This window comes from Schistocerca gregaria, unplaced genomic scaffold (assembly GCF_023897955.1).
Source record: "Schistocerca gregaria isolate iqSchGreg1 unplaced genomic scaffold, iqSchGreg1.2 ptg000337l, whole genome shotgun sequence".
Classification (NCBI taxonomy): domain Eukaryota; kingdom Metazoa; phylum Arthropoda; class Insecta; order Orthoptera; family Acrididae; genus Schistocerca; species Schistocerca gregaria.
Window position 1 is genome coordinate 321,198 of NW_026061802.1, and position 15,081 is coordinate 336,278.

Consider the following 15,081-nt stretch of genomic DNA (forward strand, 5'->3'; position numbering starts at 1 on the left):
AGGCACTATAGACGGCTGTGAGAGTTGAGGTGTGGCGGGTACCAAAACGCGACATTTTCTGCTCCTTGTGCCAAAACAAAAAAAGAAAAAAACCGACGCAGTCGGTAAGACTTTTTTATATTCTTCTTTTTGCTTTTTCATCCTATTTTTCCCATTATTTCGATTTTTAAATTAAGGTCTTGTTTCGTCGTTGCACCACCCAGACCATCCTGTAGTATGTCCCGACTTGTCCCGACTTTGCTCGGCTGACGCGAAAGCTGACGCTTGGAAATCGCCCGTATGTAAAGGACAGGCACTATAAACGGCTGTGAGAGGTGAGGTGTGGCGAGGTACCAAAACGGGATATTTTCTGCTCCTTCTTCCAAAACAAAAAAAGGAAAAAACCAACGCAGTCGGTAGGACTCGAACCTACGCTCCCAGAGGGAATCTGATTTCTAGTCAGACGCCTTAACCACTCGGCCACGACTGCTTGTAGGACAAGCAACCCTCGAAACGTGAAAAACACAACCGATTGCGTCTGCGCAGAATGTTGACAGGAAACAAAAACCGTGCACTGATTACGGCAGGGCTACTATCGCTATGACACGAGACATTACGGAAGCGTTAAAATCTTCGCCCGGACAGGGACTTGAACCCTGGACCCTGAGGTTAAAAGCCTAATGCTCTACCAACTGAGCTATTCGGGCTTTGGCTTGTTGCGGCTGGAGCTGCTTCAAGCAACGTGATTAACTGGGACGTGTGTGTAGGCTTCTGGCGCTACTGGCGACTTCACCGACTTCTCACTGACGCTGGTAGCAGCCCACAGCGGACCAGTGCCTCTTCTCCCTTTATTCCGGTGCTGACAGTAACTGCATCACGTGCCTGCTTTCCCCGATTACGTTCGGTTGAAGCTAAGGAAGAAGGGCGACCAACGACAGTTCGAAGGCCAAAACATAGAGCGTTGTGTGCGCAAACAGTTCCGTTCCGGTACCGGCAATCGAACCCGGGCCTCCTGGGTGAAAGCCAGGTATCCTAGCCACTAGACCACACAGAACTTGCTTGACAACAGTGAGATTTACTCCGTCTCTTCTCGTATTTTGTGCTGAATCTGGACTAAGTGCTGTTCTCTGCTTGCGATCATATCTGCGCCTACAGACCGGCATGGCGCACAGTTCAAAATTGACTGTCCATTGCTGTGTGCATCGCATTTTGCTTGTAACAGGGGAGGAGAAATATCAAACTTGTTACGTCGTCATAATTGGAAGTAAACATTTTGACGCTGAGGAGTGCACTTCGAGTGGATAACGGACGACAGTTAAGTACGTTCCCTAGCAACAGCAACGCCGTTAATGCAGCCATGATGTACAGAAAATTAAATGCCCCAGGTGAGGATAGAACTCACGACCTTAAGATTATGAGACTTACGCGCTGCCTACTGCGCTACCGAGGCACGCGGGAGACGACCTACCAGGAAACTAGCTAAGCCTCACATATTAGAGATAGACAGTTTGCGCTTTCTGAACAATCTGTTGTCTTGCTACACGTGCTGTCCCGACTCTCTAGATTAAACTGCAGCCGCAGCTATACAGCTATAAGGTCCTGGGCTGACGCATCTCAAGCGAGCAATCCGCGTGGCAGCATTGTAGCCAGAAGAGCAAAATAATGCATCCACCGGGAATCGAACCCGGGCCACCCTCGTGGTGGCCGAGCATTCTACCACTTTTGTTGTTGTTGTTGTTGTTCTCATTTTGTTCGTTGCAGTTGTTGGGGGGCGGACGTCCGATGACGCCCGTTCAAGTTCATCGTTGACTCAGTCCTTCATTAGAGGGAGCAGATAACCCTCTGACCGAACACGCTGAGTTATCGTGCCGGCATACCTTAAGATTATGAGACTTAGGCACTACCTACTGCGCTACCGACACACAAACCACTGAGCCACAGATGCTCGACAAGCTACCAATGCAATACGAGCAGCTGTTGGCAGGGAAAGTGGGATTGCCACCCAGCGACGTCGAAAAAAGGACTAAACTCGCGGAGTCCTCCACTACACTGCCTTAAAACGACCGCTCATCACTATAGTGTGAGTAACCTTGCGTCAGCGGCGACGAGTCTTGCCCAAAGACGTAGCGTGCTTGGAGGCGCTGCCCGAATGCGTGTGGATGCACCCTCCTACCTCGTAATGCGCCTGCAGCTCCTATAGCCGTGGGCCGCTGCCGGCGGGCGGGAAGCCGACACAGCGCGGCGTTGCGAGCAGTGGCACTGCAGTGGTGTTGTAATTATGAGCATAGTTTCCTGCCAAGCAGTTGATTCGGGTTCGATTCCCGGCCACCGCAAGTGGCGCTAATATTTCCCTGTCATTATGTGGGCTCCTGCTGTTAAATTAACGTTTTTTTTTTTCGTCGTTGCACCACCCAGACCATCCTGTGGTATGTCCCGACTTGTCCCGACTTTGCTCGGCTGACGCGAAAGCTGACGCTTGGAAATCGCCCTTATGTAAAGGACAGGCACTATAGACGGCTGTGAGAGGTGAGGTGTGGCGGGTACCAAAACGCGATATTTTCTGCTCCTTCTTCCAAAACAAAAAAAGAAAAAACCGACGCAGTCGGTAAGACATTTTTATATTCTTCTTTTTGCTTTTTCATCCTATGTTTCCCATTTTTTTCGATTTTTAAATTAAGGTTTTGTTTCGTCGTTGCACCACCCAGACCATCCTGTAGTATGTCCCGACTTGTCCCGACTTTGCTCGGCTGACGCGAAAGCTGACGCTTGGAAATCGCCCTTATGTAAAGGACAGGCACTATAGACGGCTGTGAGAGTTGAGGTGTGGCGGGTACCAAAACGCGACATTTTCTGCTCCTTGTGCCAAAACAAAAAAAGAAAAAAACCGACGCAGTCGGTAAGACTTTTTTATATTCTTCTTTTTGCTTTTTCATCCTATTTTTCCCATTTTTTCGATTTTTAAATTAAGGTTTTGTTTCGTCGTTGCACCACCCAGACCATCCTGTAGTATGTCCCGACTTGTCCCGACTTTGCTCGGCTGACGCGAAAGCTGACGCTTGGAAATCGCCCGTATGTAAAGGACAGGCACTATAAACGGCTGTGAGAGGTGAGGTGTGGCGAGGTACCAAAACGGGATATTTTCTGCTCCTTCTTCCAAAACAAAAAAAGGAAAAAACCAACGCAGTCGGTAGGACTCGAACCTACGCTCCCAGAGGGAATCTGATTTCTAGTCAGACGCCTTAACCACTCGGCCACGACTGCTTGTAGGACAAGCAACCCTCGAAACGTGAAAAACACAACCGATTGCGTCTGCGCAGAATGTTGACAGGAAACAAAAACCGTGCACTGATTACGGCAGGGCTACTATCGCTATGACACGAGACATTACGGAAGCGTTAAAATCTTCGCCCGGACAGGGACTTGAACCCTGGACCCTTAGGTTAAAAGCCTAATGCTCTACCAACTGAGCTATTCGGGCTTTGGCTTGTTGCGGCTGGAGCTGCTTCAAGCAACGTGATTAACTGGGACGTGTGTGTAGGCTTCTGGCGCTACTGGCGACTTCACCGACTTCTCACTGACGCTGGTAGCAGCCCACAGCGGACCAGTGCCTCTTCTCCCTTTATTCCGGTGCTGACAGTAACTGCATCACGTGCCTGCTTTCCCCGATTACGTTCGGTTGAAGCTAAGGAAGAAGGGCGACCAACGACAGTTCGAAGGCCAAAACATAGAGCGTTGTGTGCGCAAACAGTTCCGTTCCGGTACCGGCAATCGAACCCGGGCCTCCTGGGTGAAAGCCAGGTATCCTAGCCACTAGACCACACAGAACTTGCTTGACAACAGTGAGATTTACTCCGTCTCTTCTCGTATTTTGTGCTGAATCTGGACTAAGTGCTGTTCTCTGCTTGCGATCATATCTGCGCCTACAGACCGGCATGGCGCACAGTTCAAAATTGACTGTCCATTGCTGTGTGCATCGCATTTTGCTTGTAACAGGGGAGGAGAAATATCAAACTTGTTACGTCGTCATAATTGGAAGTAAACATTTTGACGCTGAGGAGTGCACTTCGAGTGGATAACGGACGACAGTTAAGTACGTTCCCTAGCAACAGCAACGCCGTTAATGCAGCCATGATGTACAGAAAATTAAATGCCCCGGGTGAGGATAGAACTCACGACCTTAAGATTATGAGACTTACGCGCTGCCTACTGCGCTACCGAGGCACGCGGGAGACGACCTACCAGGAAACTAGCTAAGCCTCACATATTAGAGATAGACAGTTTGCGCTTTCTGAACAATCTGTTGTCTTGCTACACGTGCTGTCCCGACTCTCTAGATTAAACTGCAGCCGCAGCTATACAGCTATAAGGTCCTGGGCTGACGCATCTCAAGCGAGCAATCCGCGTGGCAGCATTGTAGCCAGAAGAGCAAAATAATGCATCCACCGGGAATCGAACCCGGGCCACCCTCGTGGTGGCCGAGCATTCTACCACTTTTGTTGTTGTTGTTGTTGTTCTCATTTTGTTCGTTGCAGTTGTTGGGGGGCGGACGTCCGATGACGCCCGTTCAAGTTCATCGTTGACTCAGTCCTTCATTAGAGGGAGCAGATAACCCTCTGACCGAACACGCTGAGTTATCGTGCCGGCATACCTTAAGATTATGAGACTTAGGCACTACCTACTGCGCTACCGACACACAAACCACTGAGCCACAGATGCTCGACAAGCTACCAATGCAATACGAGCAGCTGTTGGCAGGGAAAGTGGGATTGCCACCCAGCGACGTCGAAAAAAGGTCTAAACTCGCGGAGTCCTCCACTACACTGCCTTAAAACGACCGCTCATCACTATAGTGTGAGTAACCTTGCGTCAGCGGCGACGAGTCTTGCCCAAAGACGTAGCGTGCTTGGAGGCGCTGCCCGAATGCGTGTGGATGCACCCTCCTACCTCGTAATGCGCCTGCAGCTCCTATAGCCGTGGGCCGCTGCCGGCGGGCGGGAAGCCGACACAGCGCGGCGTTGCGAGCAGTGGCACTGCAGTGGTGTTGTAATTATGAGCATAGTTTCCTGCCAAGCAGTTGATTCGGGTTCGATTCCCGGCCACCGCAAGTGGCGCTAATATTTCCCTGTCATTATGTGGGCTCCTGCTGTTAAATTAACGTTTTTTTTTTTCGTCGTTGCACCACCCAGACCATCCTGTGGTATGTCCCGACTTGTCCCGACTTTGCTCGGCTGACGCGAAAGCTGACGCTTGGAAATCGCCCTTATGTAAAGGACAGGCACTATAGACGGCAGTGAGAGGTGAGGTGTGGCGGGTACCAAAACGCGATATTTTCTGCTCCTTCTTCCAAAACAAAAAAAGAAAAAACCGACGCAGTCGGTAAGACATTTTTATATTCTTCTTTTTGCTTTTTCATCCTATGTTTCCCATTTTTTTCGATTTTTAAATTAAGGTTTTGTTTCGTCGTTGCACCACCCAGACCATCCTGTGGTATGTCCCGACTTGTCCCGACTTTGCTCGGCTGACGCGAAAGCTGACGCTTGGAAATCGCCCTTATGTAAAGGACAGGCACTATAGACGGCTGTGAGAGGTGAGGTGTGGCGGGTACCAAAACGCGACATTTTCTGCTCCTTGTGCCAAAACAAAAAAAGAAAAAAACCGACGCAGTCGGTAAGACTTTTTTATATTCTTCTTTTTGCTTTTTCATCCTATTTTTCCCATTTTTTCGATTTTTAAATTAAGGTTTTGTTTCGTCGTTGCACCACCCAGACCATCCTGTAGTATGTCCCGACTTGTCCCGACTTTGCTCGGCTGACGCGAAAGCTGACGCTTGGAAATCGCCCTTATGTAAACGACAGGCACTATAAACGGCTGTGAGAGGTGAGGTGTGGCGAGGTACCAAAACGGGATATTTTCTGCTCCTTCTTCCAAAACAAAAAAAGAAAAAAAACCAACGCAGTCGGTAGGACTCGAACCTACGCTCCCAGAGGGAATCTGATTTCTAGTCAGACGCCTTAACCACTCGGCCACGACTGCTTGTAGGACAAGCAACCCTCGAAACGTGAAAAACACAACCGATTGCGTCTGCGCAGAATGTTGACAGGAAACAAAAACCGTGCACTGATTACGGCAGGGCTACTATCGCTATGACACGAGACATTACGGAAGCGTTAAAATCTTCGCCCGGACAGGGACTTGAACCCTGGACCCTTAGGTTAAAAGCCTAATGCTCTACCGACTGAGCTATTCGGGCTTTGGCTTGTTGTGGCTGGAGCTGCTTCAAGCAACGTGATTAACTGGAACGTGTGTGTAGGCTTCTGGCGCTACTGGCGACTTCACCGACTTCTCACTGACGCTGGTAGCAGCCCACAGCGGACCAGTGCCTCTTCTCCCTTTATTCCGGTGCTGACAGTAACTGCATCACGTGCCTGCTTTCCCCGATTACGTTCGGTTGAAGCTAAGGAAGAAGGGCGACCAACGACAGTTCGAAGGCCAAAACATAGAGCGTTGTGTGCGCAAACAGTTCCGTTCCGGTACCGGCAATCGAACCCGGGCCTCCTGGGTGAAAGCCAGGTATCCTAGCCACTAGACCACACAGAACTTGCTTGACAACAGTGAGATTTACTCCGTCTCTTCTCGTATTTTGTGCTGAATCTGGACTAAGTGCTGTTCTCTGCTTGCGATCATATCTGCGCCTACAGACCGGCATGGCGCACAGTTCAAAATTGACTGTCCATTGCTGTGTGCATCGCATTTTGCTTGTAACAGGGGAGGAGAAATATCAAACTTGTTACGTCGTCATAATTGGAAGTAAACATTTTGACGCTGAGGAGTGCACTTCGAGTGGATAACGGACGACAGTTAAGTACGTTCCCTAGCAACAGCAACGCCGTTAATGCAGCCATGATGTACAGAAAATTAAATGCCCCGGGTGAGGATAGAACTCACGACCTTAAGATTATGAGACTTACGCGCTGCCTACTGCGCTACCGAGGCACGCGGGAGACGACCTACCAGGAAACTAGCTAAGCCTCACATATTAGAGATAGACAGTTTGCGCTTTCTGAACAATCTGTTGTCTTGCTACACGTGCTGTCCCGACTCTCTAGATTAAACTGCAGCCGCAGCTATACAGCTATAAGGTCCTGGGCTGACGCATCTCAAGCGAGCAATCCGCGTGGCAGCATTGTAGCCAGAAGAGCAAAATAATGCATCCACCGGGAATCGAACCCGGGCCACCCTCGTGGTGGCCGAGCATTCTACCACTTTTGTTGTTGTTGTTGTTGTTCTCATTTTGTTCGTTGCAGTTGTTGGGGGGCGGACGTCCGATGACGCCCGTTCAAGTTCATCGTTGACTCAGTCCTTCATTAGAGGGAGCAGATAACCCTCTGACCGAACACGCTGAGTTATCGTGCCGGCATACCTTAAGATTATGAGACTTAGGCACTACCTACTGCGCTACCGACACACAAACCACTGAGCCACAGATGCTCGACAAGCTACCAATGCAATACGAGCAGCTGTTGGCAGGGAAAGTGGGATTGCCACCCAGCGACGTCGAAAAAAGGTCTAAACTCGCGGAGTCCTCCACTACACTGCCTTAAAACGACCGCTCATCACTATAGTGTGAGTAACCTTGCGTCAGCGGCGACGAGTCTTGCCCAAAGACGTAGCGTGCTTGGAGGCGCTGCCCGAATGCGTGTGGATGCACCCTCCTACCTCGTAATGCGCCTGCAGCTCCTATAGCCGTGGGCCGCTGCCGGCGGGCGGGAAGCCGACACAGCGCGGCGTTGCGAGCAGTGGCACTGCAGTGGTGTTGTAATTATGAGCATAGTTTCCTGCCAAGCAGTTGATTCGGGTTCGATTCCCGGCCACCGCAAGTGGCGCTAATATTTCCCTGTCATTATGTGGGCTCCTGCTGTTAAATTAACGTTTTTTTTTTTCGTCGTTGCACCACCCAGACCATCCTGTGGTATGTCCCGACTTGTCCCGACTTTGCTCGGCTGACGCGAAAGCTGACGCTTGGAAATCGCCCTTATGTAAAGGACAGGCACTATAGACGGCAGTGAGAGGTGAGGTGTGGCGGGTACCAAAACGCGATATTTTCTGCTCCTTCTTCCAAAACAAAAAAAGAAAAAACCGACGCAGTCGGTAAGACATTTTTATATTCTTCTTTTTGCTTTTTCATCCTATGTTTCCCATTTTTTTCGATTTTTAAATTAAGGTTTTGTTTCGTCGTTGCACCACCCAGACCATCCTGTGGTATGTCCCGACTTGTCCCGACTTTGCTCGGCTGACGCGAAAGCTGACGCTTGGAAATCGCCCTTATGTAAAGGACAGGCACTATAGACGGCTGTGAGAGGTGAGGTGTGGCGGGTACCAAAACGCGACATTTTCTGCTCCTTGTGCCAAAACAAAAAAAGAAAAAAACCGACGCAGTCGGTAAGACTTTTTTATATTCTTCTTTTTGCTTTTTCATCCTATTTTTCCCATTTTTTCGATTTTTAAATTAAGGTTTTGTTTCGTCGTTGCACCACCCAGACCATCCTGTAGTATGTCCCGACTTGTCCCGACTTTGCTCGGCTGACGCGAAAGCTGACGCTTGGAAATCGCCCGTATGTAAAGGACAGGTACTATAAACGGCTGTGAGAGGTGAGGTGTGGCGAGGTACCAAAACGGGATATTTTCTGCTCCTTCTTCCAAAACAAAAAAAGGAAAAAACCAACGCAGTCGGTAGGACTCGAACCTACGCTCCCAGAGGGAATCTGATTTCTAGTCAGACGCCTTAACCACTCGGCCACGACTGCTTGTAGGACAAGCAACCCTCGAAACGTGAAAAACACAACCGATTGCGTCTGCGCAGAATGTTGACAGGAAACAAAAACCGTGCACTGATTACGGCAGGGCTACTATCGCTATGACACGAGACATTACGGAAGCGTTAAAATCTTCGCCCGGACAGGGACTTGAACCCTGGACCCTTAGGTTAAAAGCCTAATGCTCTACCGACTGAGCTATTCGGGCTTTGGCTTGTTGTGGCTGGAGCTGCTTCAAGCAACGTGATTAACTGGAACGTGTGTGTAGGCTTCTGGCGCTACTGGCGACTTCACCGACTTCTCACTGACGCTGGTAGCAGCCCACAGCGGACCAGTGCCTCTTCTCCCTTTATTCCGGTGCTGACAGTAACTGCATCACGTGCCTGCTTTCCCCGATTACGTTCGGTTGAAGCTAAGGAAGAAGGGCGACCAACGACAGTTCGAAGGCCAAAACATAGAGCGTTGTGTGCGCAAACAGTTCCGTTCCGGTACCGGCAATCGAACCCGGGCCTCCTGGGTGAAAGCCAGGTATCCTAGCCACTAGACCACACAGAACTTGCTTGACAACAGTGAGATTTACTCCGTCTCTTCTCGTATTTTGTGCTGAATCTGGACTAAGTGCTGTTCTCTGCTTGCGATCATATCTGCGCCTACAGACCGGCATGGCGCACAGTTCAAAATTGACTGTCCATTGCTGTGTGCATCGCATTTTGCTTGTAACAGGGGAGGAGAAATATCAAACTTGTTACGTCGTCATAATTGGAAGTAAACATTTTGACGCTGAGGAGTGCACTTCGAGTGGATAACGGACGACAGTTAAGTACGTTCCCTAGCAACAGCAACGCCGTTAATGCAGCCATGATGTACAGAAAATTAAATGCCCCGGGTGAGGATAGAACTCACGACCTTAAGATTATGAGACTTACGCGCTGCCTACTGCGCTACCGAGGCACGCGGGAGACGACCTACCAGGAAACTAGCTAAGCCTCACATATTAGAGATAGACAGTTTGCGCTTTCTGAACAATCTGTTGTCTTGCTACACGTGCTGTCCCGACTCTCTAGATTAAACTGCAGCCGCAGCTATACAGCTATAAGGTCCTGGGCTGACGCATCTCAAGCGAGCAATCCGCGTGGCAGCATTGTAGCCAGAAGAGCAAAATAATGCATCCACCGGGAATCGAACCCGGGCCACCCTCGTGGTGGCCGAGCATTCTACCACTTTTGTTGTTGTTGTTGTTGTTCTCATTTTGTTCGTTGCAGTTGTTGGGGGGCGGACGTCCGATGACGCCCGTTCAAGTTCATCGTTGACTCAGTCCTTCATTAGAGGGAGCAGATAACCCTCTGACCGAACACGCTGAGTTATCGTGCCGGCATACCTTAAGATTATGAGACTTAGGCACTACCTACTGCGCTACCGACACACAAACCACTGAGCCACAGATGCTCGACAAGCTACCAATGCAATACGAGCAGCTGTTGGCAGGGAAAGTGGGATTGCCACCCAGCGACGTCGAAAAAAGGTCTAAACTCGCGGAGTCCTCCACTACACTGCCTTAAAACGACCGCTCATCACTATAGTGTGAGTAACCTTGCGTCAGCGGCGACGAGTCTTGCCCAAAGACGTAGCGTGCTTGGAGGCGCTGCCCGAATGCGTGTGGATGCACCCTCCTACCTCGTAATGCGCCTGCAGCTCCTATAGCCGTGGGCCGCTGCCGGCGGGCGGGAAGCCGACACAGCGCGGCGTTGCGAGCAGTGGCACTGCAGTGGTGTTGTAATTATGAGCATAGTTTCCTGCCAAGCAGTTGATTCGGGTTCGATTCCCGGCCACCGCAAGTGGCGCTAATATTTCCCTGTCATTATGTGGGCTCCTGCTGTTAAATTAACGTTTTTTTTTTTCGTCGTTGCACCACCCAGACCATCCTGTGGTATGTCCCGACTTGTCCCGACTTTGCTCGGCTGACGCGAAAGCTGACGCTTGGAAATCGCCCTTATGTAAAGGACAGGCACTATAGACGGCAGTGAGAGGTGAGGTGTGGCGGGTACCAAAACGCGATATTTTCTGCTCCTTCTTCCAAAACAAAAAAAGAAAAAACCGACGCAGTCGGTAAGACATTTTTATATTCTTCTTTTTGCTTTTTCATCCTATGTTTCCCATTTTTTTCGATTTTTAAATTAAGGTTTTGTTTCGTCGTTGCACCACCCAGACCATCCTGTGGTATGTCCCGACTTGTCCCGACTTTGCTCGGCTGACGCGAAAGCTGACGCTTGGAAATCGCCCTTATGTAAAGGACAGGCACTATAGACGGCTGTGAGAGGTGAGGTGTGGCGGGTACCAAAACGCGACATTTTCTGCTCCTTGTGCCAAAACAAAAAAAGAAAAAAACCGACGCAGTCGGTAAGACTTTTTTATATTCTTCTTTTTGCTTTTTCATCCTATTTTTCCCATTTTTTCGATTTTTAAATTAAGGTTTTGTTTCGTCGTTGCACCACCCAGACCATCCTGTAGTATGTCCCGACTTGTCCCGACTTTGCTCGGCTGACGCGAAAGCTGACGCTTGGAAATCGCCCTTATGTAAACGACAGGCACTATAAACGGCTGTGAGAGGTGAGGTGTGGCGAGGTACCAAAACGGGATATTTTCTGCTCCTTCTTCCAAAACAAAAAAAGAAAAAAAACCAACGCAGTCGGTAGGACTCGAACCTACGCTCCCAGAGGGAATCTGATTTCTAGTCAGACGCCTTAACCACTCGGCCACGACTGCTTGTAGGACAAGCAACCCTCGAAACGTGAAAAACACAACCGATTGCGTCTGCGCAGAATGTTGACAGGAAACAAAAACCGTGCACTGATTACGACAGGGCTACTATCGCTATGACACGAGACATTACGGAAGCGTTAAAATCTTCGCCCGGACAGGGACTTGAACCCTGGACCCTTAGGTTAAAAGCCTAATGCTCTACCAACTGGGCTATTCGGGCTTTGGCTTGTTGCGGCTGGAGCTGCTTCAAGCAACGTGATTAACTGGGACGTGTGTGTAGGCTTCTGGCGCTACTGGCGACTTCACCGACTTCTCACTGACGCTGGTAGCAGCCCACAGCGGACCAGTGCCTCTTCTCCCTTTATTCCGGTGCTGACAGTAACTGCATCACGTGCCTGCTTTCCCCGATTACGTTCGGTTGAAGCTAAGGAAGAAGGGCGACCAACGACAGTTCGAAGGCCAAAACATAGAGCGTTGTGTGCGCAAACAGTTCCGTTCCGGTACCGGCAATCGAACCCGGGCCTCCTGCGTGAAAGCCAGGTATCCTAGCCACTAGACCACACAGAACTTGCTTGACCACAGTGAGATTTACTCCGTCTCTTCTCGTATTTTGTGCTGAATCTGGACTAAGTGCTGTTCTCTGCTTGCGATCATATCTGCGCCTACAGACCGGCATGGCGCACAGTTCAAAATTGACTGTCCATTGCTGTGTGCATCGCATTTTGCTTGTAACAGGGGAGGAGAAATATCAAACTTGTTACGTCGTCATAATTGGAAGTAAACATTTTGACGCTGAGGAGTGCACTTCGAGTGGATAACGGACGACAGTTAAGTACGTTCCCTAGCAACAGCAACGCCGTTAATGCAGCCATGATGTACAGAAAATTAAATGCCCCGGGTGAGGATAGAACTCACGACCTTAAGATTATGAGACTTACGCGCTGCCTACTGCGCTACCGAGGCACGCGGGAGACGACCTACCAGGAAACTAGCTAAGCCTCACATATTAGAGATAGACAGTTTGCGCTTTCTGAATAATCTGTTGTCTTGCTACACGTGCTGTCCCGACTCTCTAGATTAAACTGCAGCCGCAGCTATACAGCTATAAGGTCCTGGGCTGACGCATCTCAAGCGAGCAATCCGCGTGGCAGCATTGTAGCCAGAAGAGCAAAATAATGCATCCACCGGGAATCGAACCCGGGCCACCCTCGTGGTGGCCGAGCATTCTACCACTTTTGTTGTTGTTGTTGTTGTTCTCATTTTGTTCGTTGCAGTTGTTGGGGGGCGGACGTCCGATGACGCCCGTTCAAGTTCATCGTTGACTCAGTCCTTCATTAGAGGGAGCAGATAACCCTCTGACCGAACACGCTGAGTTATCGTGCCGGCATACCTTAAGATTATGAGACTTAGGCACTACCTACTGCGCTACCGACACACAAACCACTGAGCCACAGATGCTCGACAAGCTACCCATGCAATACGAGCAGCTGTTGGCAGGGAAAGTGGGATTGCCACCCAGCGACGTCGAAAAAAGGACTAAACTCGCGGAGTCCCCCACTACACTGCCTTAAAACGACCGCTCATCACTATCGTGTGAGTAACCTTGCGTCAGCGGCGACGAGTCTTGCCCAAAGACGTAGCGTGCTTGGAGGCGCTGCCCGAATGCGTGTGGATGCACCCTCCTACCTCGTAATGCGCCTGCACCTCCTATAGCCGTGGGCCGCTGCCGGCGGGCGGGAAGCCGACACAGCGCGGCGTTGCGAGCAGTGGCACTGCAGTGGTGTTGTAATTATGAGCATAGTTTCCTGCCAAGCAGTTGATTCGGGTTCGATTCCCGGCCACCGCAAGTGGCGCTAATATTTCCCTGTCATTATGTGGGCTCCTGCTGTTAAATTAACGTTTTTTTTTTTCGTCGTTGCACCACCCAGACCATCCTGTGGTATGTCCCGACTTGTCCCGACTTTGCTCGGCTGACGCGAAAGCTGACGCTTGGAAATCGCCCTTATGTAAAGGACAGGCACTATAGACGGCAGTGAGAGGTGAGGTGTGGCGGGTACCAAAACGCGATATTTTCTGCTCCTTCTTCCAAAACAAAAAAAGAAAAAACCGACGCAGTCGGTAAGACATTTTTATATTCTTCTTTTTGCTTTTTCATCCTATGTTTCCCATTTTTTTCGATTTTTAAATTAAGGTTTTGTTTCGTCGTTGCACCACCCAGACCATCCTGTGGTATGTCCCGACTTGTCCCGACTTTGCTCGGCTGACGCGAAAGCTGACGCTTGGAAATCGCCCTTATGTAAAGGACAGGCACTATAGACGGCTGTGAGAGGTGAGGTGTGGCGGGTACCAAAACGCGACATTTTCTGCTCCTTGTGCCAAAACAAAAAAAGAAAAAAACCGACGCAGTCGGTAAGACTTTTTTATATTCTTCTTTTTGCTTTTTCATCCTATTTTTCCCATTTTTTCGATTTTTAAATTAAGGTTTTGTTTCGTCGTTGCACCACCCAGACCATCCTGTAGTATGTCCCGACTTGTCCCGACTTTGCTCGGCTGACGCGAAAGCTGACGCTTGGAAATCGCCCTTATGTAAACGACAGGCACTATAAACGGCTGTGAGAGGTGAGGTGTGGCGAGGTACCAAAACGGGATATTTTCTGCTCCTTCTTCCAAAACAAAAAAAGAAAAAAAACCAACGCAGTCGGTAGGACTCGAACCTACGCTCCCAGAGGGAATCTGATTTCTAGTCAGACGCCTTAACCACTCGGCCACGACTGCTTGTAGGACAAGCAACCCTCGAAACGTGAAAAACACAACCGATTGCGTCTGCGCAGAATGTTGACAGGAAACAAAAACCGTGCACTGATTACGGCAGGGCTACTATCGCTATGACACGAGACATTACGGAAGCGTTAAAATCTTCGCCCGGACAGGGACTTGAACCCTGGACCCTTAGGTTAAAAGCCTAATGCTCTACCAACTGAGCTATTCGGGCTTTGGCTTGTTGCGGCTGGAGCTGCTTCAAGCAACGTGATTAACTGGGACGTGTGTGTAGGCTTCTGGCGCTACTGGCGACTTCACCGACTTCTCACTGACGCTGGTAGCAGCCCACAGCGGACCAGTGCCTCTTCTCCCTTTATTCCGGTGCTGACAGTAACTGCATCACGTGCCTGCTTTCCCCGATTACGTTCGGTTGAAGCTAAGGAAGAAGGGCGACCAACGACAGTTCGAAGGCCAAAACATAGAGCGTTGTGTGCGCAAACAGTTCCGTTCCGGTACCGGCAATCGAACCCGGGCCTCCTGCGTGAAAGCCAGGTATCCTAGCCACTAGACCACACAGAACTTGCTTGACCACAGTGAGATTTACTCCGTCTCTTCTCGTATTTTGTGCTGAATCTGGACTAAGTGCTGTTCTCTGCTTGCGATCATATCTGCGCCTACAGACCGGCATGGCGCACAGTTCAAAATTGACTGTCCATTGCTGTGTGCATCGCATTTTGCTTGTAACAGGGGAGGAGAAATATCAAACTTG

General features: G+C 49.9%; 17 non-coding genes across 17 annotated transcripts; all 17 read right to left on the minus strand.

The window, feature by feature from the left end:
• Nucleotides 1–387: 387 nt before the first annotated feature.
• Nucleotides 388–469, minus strand: Trnas-aga (transfer RNA serine (anticodon AGA)). The gene has a single exon. It is a non-coding gene; the product is annotated as a tRNA-Ser (tRNA).
• A 144-nt stretch (nucleotides 470–613) lies between these two features.
• Trnak-uuu (transfer RNA lysine (anticodon UUU)) lies at nucleotides 614–686 on the minus strand. The gene has a single exon. It is a non-coding gene; the product is annotated as a tRNA-Lys (tRNA).
• A 670-nt stretch (nucleotides 687–1,356) lies between these two features.
• Nucleotides 1,357–1,429, minus strand: Trnam-cau (transfer RNA methionine (anticodon CAU)). The gene has a single exon. It is a non-coding gene; the product is annotated as a tRNA-Met (tRNA).
• A 1,729-nt stretch (nucleotides 1,430–3,158) lies between these two features.
• Nucleotides 3,159–3,240, minus strand: Trnas-aga (transfer RNA serine (anticodon AGA)). Its single transcript has one exon. It is a non-coding gene; the product is annotated as a tRNA-Ser (tRNA).
• A 144-nt stretch (nucleotides 3,241–3,384) lies between these two features.
• Trnak-uuu (transfer RNA lysine (anticodon UUU)) lies at nucleotides 3,385–3,457 on the minus strand. The gene has a single exon. It is a non-coding gene; the product is annotated as a tRNA-Lys (tRNA).
• Nucleotides 3,458–4,127: 670 nt separating this feature from the next.
• On the minus strand, nucleotides 4,128–4,200 carry Trnam-cau (transfer RNA methionine (anticodon CAU)). Its single transcript has one exon. It is a non-coding gene; the product is annotated as a tRNA-Met (tRNA).
• Nucleotides 4,201–5,930: 1,730 nt separating this feature from the next.
• Nucleotides 5,931–6,012, minus strand: Trnas-aga (transfer RNA serine (anticodon AGA)). The gene has a single exon. It is a non-coding gene; the product is annotated as a tRNA-Ser (tRNA).
• Nucleotides 6,013–6,156: 144 nt separating this feature from the next.
• On the minus strand, nucleotides 6,157–6,229 carry Trnak-uuu (transfer RNA lysine (anticodon UUU)). The gene has a single exon. It is a non-coding gene; the product is annotated as a tRNA-Lys (tRNA).
• Nucleotides 6,230–6,899: 670 nt separating this feature from the next.
• Nucleotides 6,900–6,972, minus strand: Trnam-cau (transfer RNA methionine (anticodon CAU)). The gene has a single exon. It is a non-coding gene; the product is annotated as a tRNA-Met (tRNA).
• A 1,729-nt stretch (nucleotides 6,973–8,701) lies between these two features.
• Nucleotides 8,702–8,783, minus strand: Trnas-aga (transfer RNA serine (anticodon AGA)). The gene has a single exon. It is a non-coding gene; the product is annotated as a tRNA-Ser (tRNA).
• Nucleotides 8,784–8,927: 144 nt separating this feature from the next.
• On the minus strand, nucleotides 8,928–9,000 carry Trnak-uuu (transfer RNA lysine (anticodon UUU)). The gene has a single exon. It is a non-coding gene; the product is annotated as a tRNA-Lys (tRNA).
• A 670-nt stretch (nucleotides 9,001–9,670) lies between these two features.
• On the minus strand, nucleotides 9,671–9,743 carry Trnam-cau (transfer RNA methionine (anticodon CAU)). The gene has a single exon. It is a non-coding gene; the product is annotated as a tRNA-Met (tRNA).
• A 1,730-nt stretch (nucleotides 9,744–11,473) lies between these two features.
• On the minus strand, nucleotides 11,474–11,555 carry Trnas-aga (transfer RNA serine (anticodon AGA)). The gene has a single exon. It is a non-coding gene; the product is annotated as a tRNA-Ser (tRNA).
• Nucleotides 11,556–11,699: 144 nt separating this feature from the next.
• Trnak-uuu (transfer RNA lysine (anticodon UUU)) lies at nucleotides 11,700–11,772 on the minus strand. Its single transcript has one exon. It is a non-coding gene; the product is annotated as a tRNA-Lys (tRNA).
• A 670-nt stretch (nucleotides 11,773–12,442) lies between these two features.
• Trnam-cau (transfer RNA methionine (anticodon CAU)) lies at nucleotides 12,443–12,515 on the minus strand. Its single transcript has one exon. It is a non-coding gene; the product is annotated as a tRNA-Met (tRNA).
• Nucleotides 12,516–14,245: 1,730 nt separating this feature from the next.
• On the minus strand, nucleotides 14,246–14,327 carry Trnas-aga (transfer RNA serine (anticodon AGA)). Its single transcript has one exon. It is a non-coding gene; the product is annotated as a tRNA-Ser (tRNA).
• A 144-nt stretch (nucleotides 14,328–14,471) lies between these two features.
• Trnak-uuu (transfer RNA lysine (anticodon UUU)) lies at nucleotides 14,472–14,544 on the minus strand. The gene has a single exon. It is a non-coding gene; the product is annotated as a tRNA-Lys (tRNA).
• Nucleotides 14,545–15,081: the final 537 nt, after the last annotated feature.